Genomic DNA, 17,367 nt, shown 5'->3' with positions numbered 1-17,367 from the left:
CTGCAACCTGCTTCCTTATCTGTAATTGCTTTCTCTGAGCCTGCTGTGAGGGTCAGAGCAGGGTCATAGAATAGTTGCAAGTAGGCAACTGAACTCTGAAGGGGCCCCTCAGGAAGCACTACAGGGAATGGTTACTAATGATAAGATTGAACTTTTGCACCTGCTGAGTGCTTTCAGTTTTGCAAAAATCCAAATATCCAGCAGCATCCACAAAAAGTAATCCTTCCAGGCAGTACAGGGAATGGTTACTAATGATAAGATTGAACTTTTGCACTTGCTGAGTGCTTCCAGGTCAAGATCCAAATCAAAGTGACCAGCACATGAAGAAAGCACTGAGAGGAGCCTGCTGGACAGGAACAGGAAGTTGGAGACTGTGGGGCACTTCCTTCCTCCCACACCCCCCCCCCCCAAAATGGACTCCTTGCAAAAAAAAGTGCAGGCAAATTTCAACCTGAGGAGTTATTCTGATAAAAATCATAATTTTCAAGGTTTATGCTGCCTGCTGGTGGATTTCTTGTGCGAAATTGCAAATTTTGCAATCTCGCAATTGCGAGATTGTCGCTGCCCGCCGCATCTACGTTTTCGAAAGTGTTTACTCCCGCGAAATTGTATAGTATTCTAGTTGGCAAGTGCGACCAAGCAAAAAAATCCGCTTCGCACGGATTTACGAATTTTCGGTAAGTTCGCGAGAGTTCGCGGATTGCGAATTTACCGAAAATCCGCAAAATCCGCGAGCGGAACGGATTTTACGCCCATGCTTACCTGGGACCCACGTCTGGGCATCCCCAGCGCACTTAGGGCGGCAATTGCAAAAACAACAAGTGATGGACTGAATGTGGATCAATGTCACACACTCCCCCAGTCAAAAGATCTGGGCCCAAATCCATCGTTTTTTTGCACTCCACACCACCCTGGGTTAGACAATGGCGATATGCAAATCAGCTCTGACCCTGTTGCCCCATGGGAACAGTCCAGTCCGAACTACTAAAGCCATGTCTTTCCCAGAACGGAATCAAGCATCCGAGGACCGGACCGGTTTCGAGGTAACACCTCTCTTCAGCCCGGCTAGCTTGACTCCAAGTGGTGTGGAGTGCCTGGGACCCACGTCTGGGCATCCCCAGCGCACTTAGGGCGGCAATTGCAAAAACAACAAGTGATGGACTGAATGTGGATCAATGTCACACACTCCCCCAGTCAAAAGATCTGGGCCCAAATCCATCGTTTTTTTGCACTCCACACCACCCTGGGTTAGACAATGGCGATATGCAAATCAGCTCTGACCCTGTTGCCCCATGGGAACAGTCCAGTCCGAACTACTAAAGCCATGTCTTTCCCAGAACGGAATCAAGCATCCGAGGACCGGACCGGTTTCGAGGTAACACCTCTCTTCAGCCCGGCTAGCTTGACTCCAAGTGGTGTGGAGTGCCTGGGACCCACGTCTGGGCATCCCCAGCGCACTTAGGGCGGCAATTGCAAAAACAACAAGTGATGGACTGAATGTGGATCAATGTCACACACTCCCCCAGTCAAAAGATCTGGGCCCAAATCCATCGTTTTTTTGCACTCCACACCACCCTGGGTTAGACAATGGCGATATGCAAATCAGCTCTGACCCTGTTGCCCCATGGGAACAGTCCAGTCCGAACTACTAAAGCCATGTCTTTCCCAGAACGGAATCAAGCATCCGAGGACCGGACCGGTTTCGAGGTAACACCTCTCTTCAGCCCGGCTAGCTTGACTCCAAGTGGTGTGGAGTGCCTGGGACCCACGTCTGGGCATCCCCAGCGCACTTAGGGCGGCAATTGCAAAAACAACAAGTGATGGACTGAATGTGGATCAATGTCACACACTCCCCCAGTCAAAAGATCTGGGCCCAAATCCATCGTTTTTTTGCACTCCACACCACCCTGGGTTAGACAATGGCGATATGCAAATCAGCTCTGACCCTGTTGCCCCATGGGAACAGTCCAGTCCGAACTACTAAAGCCATGTCTTTCCCAGAACGGAATCAAGCATCCGAGGACCGGACCGGTTTCGAGGTAACACCTCTCTTCAGCCCGGCTAGCTTGACTCCAAGTGGTGTGGAGTGCCTGGGACCCACGTCTGGGCATCCCCAGCGCACTTAGGGCGGCAATTGCAAAAACAACAAGTGATGGACTGAATGTGGATCAATGTCACACACTCCCCCAGTCAAAAGATCTGGGCCCAAATCCATCGTTTTTTTGCACTCCACACCACCCTGGGTTAGACAATGGCGATATGCAAATCAGCTCTGACCCTGTTGCCCCATGGGAACAGTCCAGTCCGAACTACTAAAGCCATGTCTTTCCCAGAACGGAATCAAGCATCCGAGGACCGGACCGGTTTCGAGGTAACACCTCTCTTCAGCCCGGCTAGCTTGACTCCATTCTCTTGGTACATGCCATGGTTTGTAAGTACAGGAAATAAACAAACTGTAGAATCTAAATACACAGCTTATACAAGGCTAGATATTTGGAGCAGCCTCTTTAGGAAGTTTATACAAAAGAGGTTTCACACATGATAAACATGCATGTTTTATATAGGTTGCACAGCAGTGTAGGGAATGGAATGTCCATTTCACGATGACTTGCATCATTGAGGGTTTACAGGCATCCTTGAAGTACATTTTCAACATTTATTTATTTAATATAACATGCGTGCTTTAGAAATTGGTCAAATAGATACATAGATTAGGAGACAATTATTTATTTAAATCATGATAGTTGATTCTGCAAACTGTACGCGCAATCATGTTTTTTATTGTGAAGTGTATGGTAAATGGCAAATCTATTCCGATTTATTAAGAAACATTAACATTAACATTAAATATTAATCATGTGCAACACAAAAGATTATGTATTCTATGTCTGCATGTGACTACAAAATGGCCGCCACATTTTTAATCTTTTGAGAATGATTTGAATGGCAGTTCTCTGTTTATGTATATGCTTTAAGATTCTCCCAATCATAATGCGTTGTTTTTAGATTTAACACATTTTGTCACTATGGGTAGCTGACATTGACGAAGGCCAGGGAGCAGAAAAGTGTTGCCAGCTGTAGTTTGCACGTAAAATTGAAAATGAGTATCAAGAAACAAGAAGCATTGAGTGACCAGCGTCTTTCTGAGGGAAAACAACACACACACACACATATATATATGTAGTTGGTTCAGTGGAAGGCTAGTGAAGCCGAAACGCGTAGGCCGTCCGATTTTGCACGAAATTTTGCACATGGTGTGTAAAAACAAATAAAAGAACTGTGAAAAAGCTTACCTGCTGCTGTGCCGTGACTTCTGCCGGTGGGGAACCAGAGGGCAAGGAGATTCGAAGCAATATATATATATATATATATATATATATATCCAAAGACAACTCCATTGAACTTTTCTACACAGGAGCACGCAGAGCACAAACCTTCAAATGCACGTTGCTTTTATTCTGCATTAGATAAGGACAGCTTATGACATTTCCTGACACGTTTCGACATCTGATCTGCCTTGATCACAGGTAAGTAAAATTCTTCGTCATGTGACTGCAATGTCATGTCCTGTTTAAAAGCACCCCGTAGGACTACTGAGTACCATGTGATCTCAAAGGTACTACAGTCCCCAGAATGCACCTTGATAGCTTCTCAGTTCTCGCCTCTCTGTGCAGTTCGTTTTCCAAAACAACTTATTGTCACTGGGACCCTGCACATAGCGTTTGGAATACTTCTGGACTCTTTTTGCAAGGCGCAAAAAGATTCAACACGGGGTTTTAAAACTGTCTTCTTATTTCATTTTGCGCTGCAACAAGTGTTTGGAGGTTAACGTGAATGACACTTTTTAAAATGCTAATTTTTAACTATAACGTGGCTGAAACCTATGTACCCCATCCCCTAGGGCCTGGCCTTCCTCGTTGGGGGCCGTGGGGGGGTCCCCAATCCCCCCACGGTCCCTGCCGGTGCCCCGCATCCTGCGGGAGCCGTCATTGCTTTTCTGCATGGGGAGCAGCTAACATGCTGCTCTCCATATAGAAAAGCATTCGACTTTGTTTTTTGAAAGAGAGAGCAGGTTTCCTGCTCTTTCTTTAAAAAAATCAAAGCAGTTTGCTGTGGTAGGGTGGTAGCCGAGAGGCTCCCTTACCTACCACAGCAAACAGCAGAGTCCCGGGGGTAGGTAGCCCGGGACACTGCAGGAGCCGGCCCTGGGGGTGGCGGTCCCCAGAGCCATTGAGGGCTCCAGGAGGGGGCCGCGCGGCCCCCCTCCCAACATCTAAGAAGCCCTGGGGGGTGGTGGTCCCCGGGGCTGGGTGGTCCATCACGGACCCCCATATTTTGCATATAAGTGCCCCGGGGAGGTAGCGGTCCCCGGGGCATGTGGGAGGGCTTGAGCCCCCCCACACAGGTTGTTTAAAAAAAAAATGAAGCCCCGGGGCTGCGGGGGGGCCTTGAGCCCCCCGCATATTTAGAAAAAAAGCCCCGGGGGTGGCGGTCCCCGGGGCTGCGGGGGGGCTGTGTGCCCCCCGCTAGGATAATGACTTTGCCCCGGGGGGTGGCAGTCCCCGGGGCAGTGTGGGGGGGGATTGGGCCCCCCACACACTTTTTTAAAAATATGCCCCCGGGATTTGGTCCCCCCGGGGGCTAATTTAAAAAGAAGCAACCCTTGTTTTCTTTTTTTTCCGTGGGGTACGTGTACGTACGCGTACCCCGCGATTTTTCAACAATTTATTTTTTATTTTTTGGGCCTTGGAGGTCCTTGTGGGACACCCTGAGCAGGCCTAGGGCGTCAGGGTGTGTCTACCCTGCCCTCTTTGGGTGTTTTGCGCGTTTGTTTTCAGCTTTCTTGTGCCTTGGTTCTACCGAGGCACAAGATGGCTGCCAACACTTCCTGGTTTGGAGTGTTGACAGCCAATTAGCATTCAGCTTGTGCTCGGGAAGGTACAGAGTACAGTTAGCTTACAGTAAGCTTACAGTAAGCTCCTCTAGATATACTTATGATTTTACTTAAGATTTTCTCAGGAACTACTGAACGTATTTACACCATTCAACAAAAAGAGTCATCTGCGAACCAAGCTCTACCTTTTTGCCAAATTTGGTGTAATTCCGTTAAGCCGTTCGAGCTGTAGCCCTGGCTAAAGGTCCTATGGAAAATTGCATGGGGAAAACACGTTTTGGGACCCCCCTTTTTTCTCGGCCCCCCCTTCACGAATCACCCCCAAAGTTTCAGGGAAGGAGCGGAGCAGGACATTTTCTTGGAGAAATTCGCGAAGATTCGTCCACCGGCGCCAAAGTTATTCCAAATAGAATGTTGCGGATTTCCTATGGAAACTAGGTTTTAACTATAACTACCTACTGGCGACAGTAGATATATATATATATATATATATATATATATATCTACAAAAGGAATCCCAGTCATATTCACCGGGAAAACAAAGACTCGCACTCCAGGATCCGTGTAAGATAGGAAATTGTATTTATTGGCGACGCGTTTCGACCAGGCGGTCTTTCTCGTTGGCCAAATGCATACAGTTACAGCCACCATTTTAAAGTGCACAGTAGTGATGAACAGTGAAAAGGGACCATTATCCGAGTAAAAACTACAATAGAGCTGGAAAATAGACTACATTGTTTCCTTGCTCAGGTAATGCATAATGTGAACACATTATTATGGTGAGTATTCTCGGGGAAGATTACATAAATGAATGGCAATTTAGGCCAAGTGGCCAAACAATACTAGCAAAAAATGATGGTCCTGTTACAGCAAATACACATATTTACATGATAAACATGAAGTTGAGTAAACATTGCCGAAAAATATGTACAGAAACAAAATTAAGGTCAATATTCACAGGGAGGAATGGAAAGGGAGGTGTTTCTAAATAAAATGAAATAAAATTAAGGGATGTTTACCTGGCACTGGAACAAGCCTGTTACCAACGCCAAAGTTGTATAGAAAAATATAACCCCTCTGCTAACTATTTACAACCCTCTTGATGCTCTACTACGTGGGGTGCAGTGGTAGGTGGGAGTGTGATGTGCGAAAATTAAAAGGTTGAAGGCATTAACAAAAAGAAGTAACGAAAGGGGAATTGGGGTCGGTTGGATCCCTTGATTGTGGGATTTCCCCAACAAATTAGTTGCGGGGGCAAGCGAGGGGGTTTTTGATGACCAAGTGGACATGGGTTCGGGCCACTGTACTTTAAACAGGGTCCGAAACATGGGTTAGTATACTGTGCTATTTTGTGAAATTTCTATGTCCGGTCTGTTACATTGGGGAGAGAGCCCTCTTCCGTGTTCCAGCGGGGTCAAGGAAATTAGAGATCACAACAGCAGAAAGTTCAAAGAGGCAGAAAAACAGCGCAGGGGTGAAGTCAGGCCTACATGTAGAGTACTCATCCGATATGGACATGTAACTCCTCATCCTTATTCATGCCAAAGGGGTTCTTAGAGTCCAGACGAATGATGTATTGCGATTCCAGGACTCGTAGCTGTTTCACTCTGTCACCCCCTCTGGGGCTGGCTGGTACTCTGTCTATACCAAAAACGAAAAACAATTAACATCTTTGTTATGGTATCGCGTCCAATGGCGTGCAGTAGCATAGCTCATATCACCATTCTTAATTGCCCTCATGTGCTCAAGGATACGTTTCTTGATTGGAAAAATCGTGCTCCCTATGTAGAACTTTCCACAAGGGCATACAATCACATATACACAAAAATCAGTGTTACAGTTCATGAATTTACCAATCAGCTCTGTTCTTCCAGTAGGCAGGGGATATGATTTAACATTTTTGCTGGTCCCACACGCCTTACATTTCCCGCACTTAAAAAAGCCCTTCTGTTCCTGAAGCCAAGTGCGTTTCTTGGGAGCCCCCAGGTAGCTTCTGACCAACATGTCTTTGAGAGAGCGCGCCTTCCTGTATGTAATTTGTGGCTGTTTACTGACTGTGTTCCCTATGACAGGATCGTTCTTCACAATATGCCAGTGCCTTTTGAGTGTCTCGGGCACTTTGTCTGCTTCTACACTGAATGTGGTGATCATCCTGACATTATTGGTTTTACTGGTTTCTCTGGGCTTCATTGTTTTCTTTACCAAGAGCGCCGCTCTGTCTCTAGCCTTTGCTTTCTCCTTGGCCGCCAGCAATACCTGGTTGGAGTACCCTCTAGCCCTGAATCTCTCGGTCATAGATACCTGTTCTTTTTCAAAGGCTGTCTGGGAACTACAGTTGCGCTTGGCTCTCAGAAACTCCCCATACGGGATACTGCTCTTGAGACTGGTTGGGTGGTAACTGCTGGCATGTAAGACGCTGTTTCCTGAGGTGGACTTCCTATATAGGCTTGCGTGTATTGCCCCTTGTTCAATATTGATAGTTACATCAAGGAAATCCATTTCACCCTGATCTTGCTTGCTCGTGAACCTGAGATTTACATCATTTCTGTTAAGTGAGCTGAGGAAACGGTCTAGGTCTGATTTGGGCCCTCCCCAGATCAAGAAAATGTCATCTATGTAACGAGTGTAGAAGGCAATGTGGCATGTGAGGTTGATGTTGTCATCGGTCCAAAGCACTTGCTCCTCCCACCACCCCATTAGCATACACGCATAACTGGGCGCAAAGCAACTTCCCATCGCAGTCCCCACCTCCTGTTTGAACCACCTGTCATCAAATAGGAAGAAATTGTTCAGCAAACAATATTCCAACATTTCAAGTAGCATGTTAGTTTGTTGAAAAAGGAAAATGGATATGTCCCTCAAAAAGTGTTTGCATGCATTGAGACCATCCCGGTGTCTGATACACGTATAGAGGGAAACCACATCTATGGTGACTAGCCAGAAATTGTCCTCCCACGTGATACCCTCTATCTTTCTGATAAAGTCAGTGCTGTCTCTGCAGTATGAGGGAAGGTTAAGAACATACGGAAAGAGAAAAGTGTCCAGAAAAATTGAGGTGTTTTCAAGGAGGCTGCCGTTGGCAGATACAATCGGCCTGCCAGGCGGATTGGTGTCATTCTTGTGCACCTTTGGCAACATGTAAAAACAAGGAGACACAGGGTGCTTGATGTATAGAACTCTATACTCTGACTCAACTAGTAGGCTTCCCTCCTTACACATCTGCAATTTCTCATAATAGCTGGTAATACTAGAAACATATTCATGTCATGAAAAGTATCGAGGCTGTCATGTGGTGTAATTGGATTAAAGGTCGATTTGGGTCTGAGATTGGTAGAATTGCACCCACCCAAAGTGAGTCCCATACGTTCAAGTATTTCAGAGTCATTCAAACCATCTATGTCTTCACCACACAGCTCCATCGCACACGCCAGACTCTCCACATCCTGTATACTGAGTACTTTGGACACCTGTGTGCTCCAGCCCGGTTCATCAACCCTCTGGTCTAGAGCCCGCTTTTACTTGAGCATGAACATTTTCATAAGTTTCAATTTGCGGACAAAAACTCTAGTCCGGCTGTAATCGAAATTGGCCATAGGGTAAAATGTCAAGCCTAATTCCAATACCGATCTCTCAGCCAAAGTCAAAGTATGAGAGGAAAGGTTAACAATTGTCAAATTGGGCTCACCCATCATTGTTGCTTGGTCTGTCGTGATGTTCTCCCATGCGACATTGCTCCTCTTGTGTTTCCCCCCCCCCCTGCTTTGTTTTTTTCCCTTTGCGCTAGTGCCTCTTCCCCTTCCGTAGGTTGGTTCCGGTGGTCTTGCCTGCAATGTCATTCCTGACTGTAAAAAATTATATTCTTCTAAAGGTTTGAAGGTCAGTATGTTCCTGCCACTGGTGTCCAATAGCTCATCCGCTTCGGAGTAGGTTTCTGATCCGGATTCAGAGACCGTGGTGTTACGTTGCTGCGTGTTGGCTCCAAGCTGTTTATATATATATAACAATATATATATATATATATATATATATATATATATATATATATATATATATATATATATATATATATATATATATATATATATATATATATATATACTTTCAGAGTATTTGCCTGCTTCTCCGCCCAGAGGCCCACTAGGATTTTAATGTACTTTCATACAGGGCTGAACTACAGTGCCCACTGTGGCAGTACTGCGCTATTTATCATAAAGAGACTACAGGTACCAGCATGCCATCAGAGAAACACAGAACTGTGAAATAATTAGCGCATGTGCTCAAGTATCGTAGCAGCAGCTTCTACTGTTGTTCTTCACTGGCCTTAAAACGTGTTAGGAAGATGTCGTAATTAAAACTTTGGAGGGAGCCAGCATGGTGTGAGTTTTTCATGTCCCACACTGCGGCGAGTTCCTACATCAGGGCAACTTGTGTTATATATATATATATCTCCATGGCATGTGCCAGGAACATGTGGAACAGCAGCATTAATTATCCAAATTGGCACTTACTTTTGTTCTCCTCAATGTCACTGATGTCATTTGAGATGTCATCAGTGATGTCACTGACCATGTCATGAATGATGTAATATGTGACATCATCACCAGTGGATTGCGGGCGCGAGAGTTACAGTTAGTACAACTAACTATAACATAGGAATTTCAATGGTTTTTTATGTGTGAAATGTCCAGCTAACTATAACACCCCTGAAACCTATGGTTTATTCAATGAATTTCTAAGTTTTTTTTTAAATGATAATTCCTAAGTGTAACCTGCTTGAAACCTATGCTTTTTTCAGTGAATTTCAAAAAAATTTTAAATGATAATTCCTAACAATCCCCTTCCTGAAACCTATGGTTTTTTCAGTGAATTTTAAAGGTTTTTTAAATGACAGTTCCTAATTATAATGTTCACCATTTGCCCATACTTTCACAAGAAGCAAAATGTGTAATGCTACCTAAAAAAATCAGGCAATACTTCCACTTACCAATAACAAATTAACATCAACATGTCCACTATGTACTGCGTAAATTACATCTAACTTATATCCATATTTAAAGAGGAGTATGTGATAGAGGTACTAATTATAAACTTCCAACACCTAACAAAATCACAACACTTAGCGCCAGGACCACAAGAACCACCCCTCCTGACCGCTCCCTCTCTACTACCTCAGACGCAGTGCAAAACAGGACAATGGACCATCCCAAAAAAATATATCCCTTCCACAGCACACTAGCTCAATGTTCAGAGATGTGGCAATCAACTATGTATAAGAGAAGGAATTCGCACATCAACAATAATGTACACAATGCTAATACTACCGGTGATATGCTATACACGACGCACTATAGAAACCAAAAACGTTTCCCTGTGTAGATATACCATTAATACGTGTAGTATGCCACAGAGTGGATGCAACCATATTATCTCAGACACTGGGAAATATTTTGGTGATGGAGCTGTGTTGTCCCCCCCCTTATAGCAGAAGCGGAGTGGGCTGGTCCAACATACGCAACATCAGCGTAAGACTATAAATAATTAGCTCACGCCTTGGGCGTGGTTCTCTTCTGCAAAGACAACAGACTCTGCCACAGTGCAGGTCCGCACCCTGCCACGTGGCTGCTGCCATGACCACATGCCTCCTCGATACAGGACCATTGCGAGCTCAGCGCCACAACACCGCAGATTTATGTCTGTATCGACTACTGCCTTCGATCTACACTGTGGATAGCAGGGTTCACAACTTGAATTCAGATTTGGATCTACACTACGCACAGCATTGAAGTTATCCTTCATTTATATAAGGCAGAGACAATTCTAGTCTATGTCCTCAGACTTTGTTAAATAAGTGATACAAATCTGTCGACGGTATCTGTGCTGAGTACTGCCTTCGATCTACAGTGTGATCAGTAGAGTTGACAACTTGATACCATTTGCTCATCAGCACTACAGAGAACATTGAATCCAGTCTTGATTTATTTAAAGCTGAGAAATTTGTACTATGTCCTCAGATTTTGTCAAAGTATGAACAGTAGGAAATTCAGCCTTAGTTTATTTAATGCAGAGACAATTCTACTATATGTCTTCAGATTTTGTTTAAATAAGTGACAAAAAGCATTCCTCCATGTCTGTGTCAACAGATGCCTTTGATCTACACTATGGACAGCAGGGTTCACAACTTCAATTCAGCTTTCCATCTACATTACTGACAACATTCAAGTTAGCCTTGATTTATGTAAGGCAGAGACGAATTTGTTAATGGATGCCACAAAAAACATTCCTCAATGTCTGTAGTAAGTACTGCCTTCAAATATACACTGCGATCAACAGAGTTCACTACTTGATACTAGAAGCGCATCAGCACTACAGACAACATTAAATTCATCGTCGATTTATTTAAGGCAGAGACAATTGTACTGTGTCCTCAGATTTTGCTAACGTATGTGACAAAAAATCATTCATCGAGTACTGCCTTCCATCTCCAGTGTGGTCATTAGGGTTCACAACTTCAATTCAGCTTTGAATCTATACTACTGACAGCATGAAATTTAGCCTTGATTTATTTAAATTAGAGATAATTGTACTTTATGTCCTCACATTGTGTTAAAGGATATGACAAAAAGAATTTCTTGATGTTTGTGATGACTACTGCCTTCAATCTACATTGTGAGTGCTCACAATTCAGGTGGAATGGCGATTTCAAATGACGCATTTCAGTAGGCAAGAGACATTGTACCAGTGCGACCCGCCCGAACCACGAATCATCGCAGCTTGCACACACACTTAGGGGTATATTATCAAGTGGGTTTATCTCCGCTTTTTTGGCTTTAAAAGCCAAGAAAGCGGAGATAAAATGATCTCCCTATTACCTAGCTGTCGCTAACACCAGTTAGCGACAGCTAGTAGGAGATAGCAACCATCTTGGGACCCACTTTGCATGTCAGTGATATTTATCACTAATGATATGCAAAGTGGGCGTGCCAAGATGTTAGCGACTGGAAACAGTCGCTAACATCACTATCTCCTATTACCAACTTTTGGAGATATTCGCGCTAAGCGCGAATATCTCCAAAAGCTAACACCTGCCCTGAGCAGTTCTTAGCCATGTTATCCAATGGGAGGTGGATAACATGGCTAAGAACATTAGCTCGGTAATGCATGAATATCGCTTTTTTTTCAGCGATATTCATGCATTGCAGCCGTTTTTTATCGCATTTGCGATAAACCTTGGTAATACCAAGGTTTATCTACGATAAAAATCGCCGCCGCTCAGCGGTAAAATTTTGTCTCTAACCAAGCAATAGCGATAATTATCGCTATTGCTTGGTAATATGCCCCTGAGTTCTTCAGGTACGACTAACTCACTGCACAACAAGTCATCTCCCCGTGGCCTTATTAAGGCAGAATTCACTAGGCAAGAAACATTGCTCCCACTGCGGCCTGCCCGGACCATGCATCATCGCAGATTAGGTACACACTCAGTGCCAAAGCTACTTCTAACTCAGTGCACCATAATTCATCGCCACGTGACCGTATTGAGTCAGATGTCTTATTTGCGAGAAAGCATATAGTGTTTGGAGATCTACTGCAACTTTCTCCTGTGAAAGGACAACCAGTATTTATAAGAAAACTTGATTGTAAAGACTTTGCTACCAGTGCATCCTGCTCGGAGCACGCATCATCGCAGGCTCCACAGAACTTTGATGCTTCAGGTGCCACTAACTCTGTGCACCACTTATCATCGCTGGCTGCACACACTAAATTACCAATGCTGTGCAGGTCTAATCAACACCACGCAGTCGTCGGCTCTTGCTAACCGCTGCCTTCTGAATACACTGTGGTCATCAGAGCTCATAATTAATTACACTGTTGATTTATTATTTGCAGAGTACAATACCAAACTAAGCATAACATTTATCAAAACCTATACAAAATCCCTTTTTTATGCTTCCTTTAAGAACTACTTTTGTATCTCTTATAGATTTAGTTGAATAATAAAATTCACGCTGCAAGTGCAAAGGCACACTTAATGATACTCTACACTGTGGACAGCATAGGTCACAATTTAAACCTCACTTTTTCTTCATTGAAAACCCAAATTTCGTTTTTGGAGACAAAAATGTCTACACCACTGGAAGAATCATCTAATTCTGAACATTTTGTTGCCAAAGAATTGATTACCATCCATGGTGCATGCAGTCCAGTATGCAACAGTCAATGCTTTGAGTGCAGCCCGTTCAGACCACGCATCATCGCAGGATGAGCACACGCTAAACACCAGACGTACCACTAATTCAGTACACCATAAATAATCACAACAAGGCTATCTTAAGGCAAAATTCAGTAGTCAAAAAACATTATCCCCAGTGCGGTCTGCCTGGACCACGTATCATCACAGGCTGTGTACAAACTCAGTCCCAAAGGTACTACTAACTCAGTGCACCATAATTCATTGCCACATAGCCGTATTCTGGCAGAATTCAACGGATTATTTATTAATTATTTATAAAGTGCAGTACCAAACAAAGTAATGTCCCTCAAACCTACACAAAATCGCCATGTGGCCTTACTAAGGCAGAATTCACAAGACAAAAAAACATTACTATCAGTACGGCCTGCCCAGACCACACATCATCGCAGCTCCACAGAACCTTGTTACTTCAGGTGGTACCACTAACTCAGTGCAAATCAAACTAAGTATAACACCTATCAAACCCTACACAATATCCCTTTAGTATGCTTCCTTCAAAAATGTATTTCATATCACTTATAGATTTAGTTGAATAATAAAATTTACGCTACATACATGTTCTATTTTTCATTTCAATCATGATTGCAGATAATGCAGTCCACCCTAAGATCTACTCTGCGGACAGCAGGGTTTACAACCTGAATTCAGCTTTCTACACTATAGACAGTAGGGAATTCAACCTTGATTTATTTAATGGAGAGACAATTATATTGTATGTATTCAGATTTTGTTAAAATAAGTGAAAATAACTGTACTGACTACTGGATTCGATGTAGACTGCGGACAGTAGGGTTCACAACTTAAATTTACCTTTCGATCTACACTACAGACAGCATTAAATTCAGCTTGATTTATTTAGAGCAGAGACAAAAATAGTGCTTTTGCACTGTTAGTATGCGCAAGCACCTTCAATCACTGCATCCTGTGAACTATGTTCACAAAGAATGTAGAAGATTGTGCCATAATGTATCTCCACCACGGGCAATACCAAATACCTCTGGGGTATCACCTTCAACATCGCCACCAGACATACGTCCCCAATTTGGGAAGGTTAGAATGCACTGCGTGAAGTGGAATTGTTTAATTTGTTATGGGGAGCAATCAGTACACCTAGTTTGCACAGCAATTGATAACCATCGATGCTAGTTTCCCCCCCAAAGTTCATATAGTCCAGTATGCAACAGTGAATGGTTTGAGTGCGGCCCGCTCAGACAACGCATCATCACAGGGTGAGCACACTGTAAACACCAGACATACCACTAACCCAGTACACCGTAAATAATCGCCATGTGCCCTTGTTAAGGCAAAATTCAATACTCAAAACACATATTGACTAGTGCATTCTGCCTGAACCACGCATCATCGCAGACTCCACACAAACTGCCCCAAACTCAGTGCACCACAACTCATGAACCCTTTACGATAGAATCTTCTCTGTATTATTTCACATATAGTGATCCTACCTTTGTACAGCAGAATTCATAAACCGTTTATGATTGAATAACTGTGTATGATATCATGATTACTATTCGACTTGTTACCAACATTAACGTAATAAAATGGAGTCGAGCGCATGTGCCTGTACCCACTTCAACTATCTATCTGTGTCTGTGTATTTATTATGTGTTTAAAATGCAGCTCCTGCGCCCTACCACATTATATTGTGCAAAAAAACAACGTATGCAATCATCTTACCTCTGCAATAATAAAAACTTCGATTATATAACTTACCCTCGCTCATTCTACAAATACGAACGTACAAAGTCGATCATTACAATACTGCAAAGAAACTGTATAATCAATTTATAAGTGTGTGCTATTTATTGTTTTGTGTTTTTTTTAGTATATTTATATAGCGCGAAGTAGACCCAAAAATATATCAGCAATTTACATGAGCACCGTATTTACAGTACATTTTCAGGCAGGCGTAGCTTACATCATTACTCTACAATAACAGAATGTGGAGGCAACTCCCAGCCTCGAACAATGATTTTCAGCACCAAGTTCGACAGTATATGCGAATGACCACATACGTATATATATATTAGCTACCTATAAAGTGCCAAAAACTACATCCTAAAGATTTCAAAGCCCTGTATTACTACAGCTACAACACTCCACTGAATTTACAACAAACATTCATATTCGCAGAAATGCGTCATGTCCATCATCTTTTATGTTTGCAACTTTGGATGACTGTAGGATCAGTGATTTCCCGGACCTTCCATGTTGGCCATGTTGTGGGACTTCACAGACATAATGACACATATACGTGTAAGACCCGGGTGACAACAGCACTACAACACGGACACCCGAATCACTTGAGACGCCCCTGAGGGTAGTTTTCCCCAAGGCCTTCGACTGCTCCAGAAAGAAGACCACGCGACCCCCTCTCAAAATATAAAAAGCTCCGTAGGGTGGTAATCGCCGGGACTTAGACATACCTTAGAGCTCCCTCACCCATTTATTTTGTAGCACAGAGAAATGTCGGTCCCTAGGCTACAGGGCCCCTCTGAACCCCCATCAAATGTAATATTTTAGACCCCAGGATTTGACCATTCCAGGTAGCTAATTTTTGAAGGAGCACTGAAGCCCGCGCTTCCTTTTTATTTTTTTTTAATGGCAGATCCATGCACCCAACGCATATTTCTCAGTTATTAAAAAGAAGAAAAAAAAATTTGGGACCCCTAGGTCTCCTTGTGGGACCATCTGAGCATGCCTAGAGGGTCAAAATATTTTTTACCTGCCTCCTTTATACATTTTGAACACTTCTTCCACTAATTTCTACATCCTCGCTTCCACCGAGGCACAAAATGGCTGCCAACACTTCCTGGTTTCGAATGTTGACAACCACTTGACAGCCAATTGTCATTCAGCACTTGATCGGGACGGTGCACTTAGTGTCCGTGCAAGATACGAGCATCCACCGAGGCTACAGATATAAATCTACTTGTACTTGTAATTTCCTCAGAAACTACTGAACGTATTTACACCATTTAAGCAAAAGGCATGAGTCTGAACTGAGGACTACCTCTTTGCCAAATATGGTATACTTCCGTTCAACCGTTTGGATTATAGCCGCAATCAATGGCTCCTATGGAAAATTGCATGGGGAAAACACGTTTTGGGACCCCCCTTTTTTCTCTGCCCCCGCTTCAAATGCAATATTTTAGACCACAGGATTTATCCTACCCAGATAGCTAACTTTTGAACAAGCACAGGAGCCCGCGCTTCATTTTAATTTTTTTTACGGAGGATCAATGCACCCAGCGCACATTTATCTGTTTTTAAAAAATATAGTAATCATTTTTGGGGCCCTAGGGGTCCTTGTGGGACCCCCTCAGTATGTCTAGAGGGACAACATATTTTTTACCTGCCTGTGTTATACATTTTGAACACTTGTTCCACTAATTTCTAGATCCTCGCTTCTACCGAGGCACAAAATGGCTGCCAATACTTCCTGGTTTCGAATGTTGACAACCACCTGACAGCCGATTGCATTCAGCGCGTGATCAGGACGGTGTGCTTATAGTCCACGCAAGATGCGTGGATCCACCGAGGCCATAGATATATATGTACTTTTAATTGCCATTTTCTCAGGAACTACTGAACAAATTTACACAATATAAGCAAAAGGCACGAGTCTGAACCGAGGACTACAACTTTGCCAAATTTGGTGTAATTCCGTTCAGCCGTTTGGGCTGTAGCCGCGATGAATAGTATCTATGGGAAATTGCATAGGGAAAACACGTTTTGGGTACCCCCTTTTTTCTCAGCCACCCCTTCACGAATCATCCCAACACTTCCAGGATAGGACCATTGTCAGTGGACCAGCCGGGAGGAGGGAACTCTATCTCTCACATAGAGTTAACTCCCGATGCCTTGCTGCAGGGTTAATTATAACAGAGTGGCGAATCACAGGTAATAAAAAAGCAAAACTAAGTGCCAGTCTTTAACAAATACCTTCGTTTAGACCAAATAGCAAGGAGGAATTTTGAAATTAAAGCACCATAAACTGGGTCAGTGTCAGATTTTAGGATCCTAAAGAATTCACGGTGCCCAGGTTTCTGCACAATTATATAACCCATTTAGACCTGGCCTGTTTGTATGCCGAGCATAAGAACAATACATGAATTACTGTTTCCTCCTCGACAGGCATCCAGGACAGAGGCAATGGGTTGAGCCCGCCCACTTATTAGTTATTGCATAGAGCGGGAGCGTC

This window comes from Lissotriton helveticus, chromosome 2_1 (genome assembly GCF_964261635.1).
Source record: "Lissotriton helveticus chromosome 2_1, aLisHel1.1, whole genome shotgun sequence".
In the NCBI taxonomy this organism is placed as follows: Eukaryota; Metazoa; Chordata; class Amphibia; order Caudata; family Salamandridae; genus Lissotriton; species Lissotriton helveticus.
Note: the sequence above shows the minus strand (reverse complement) of the source record.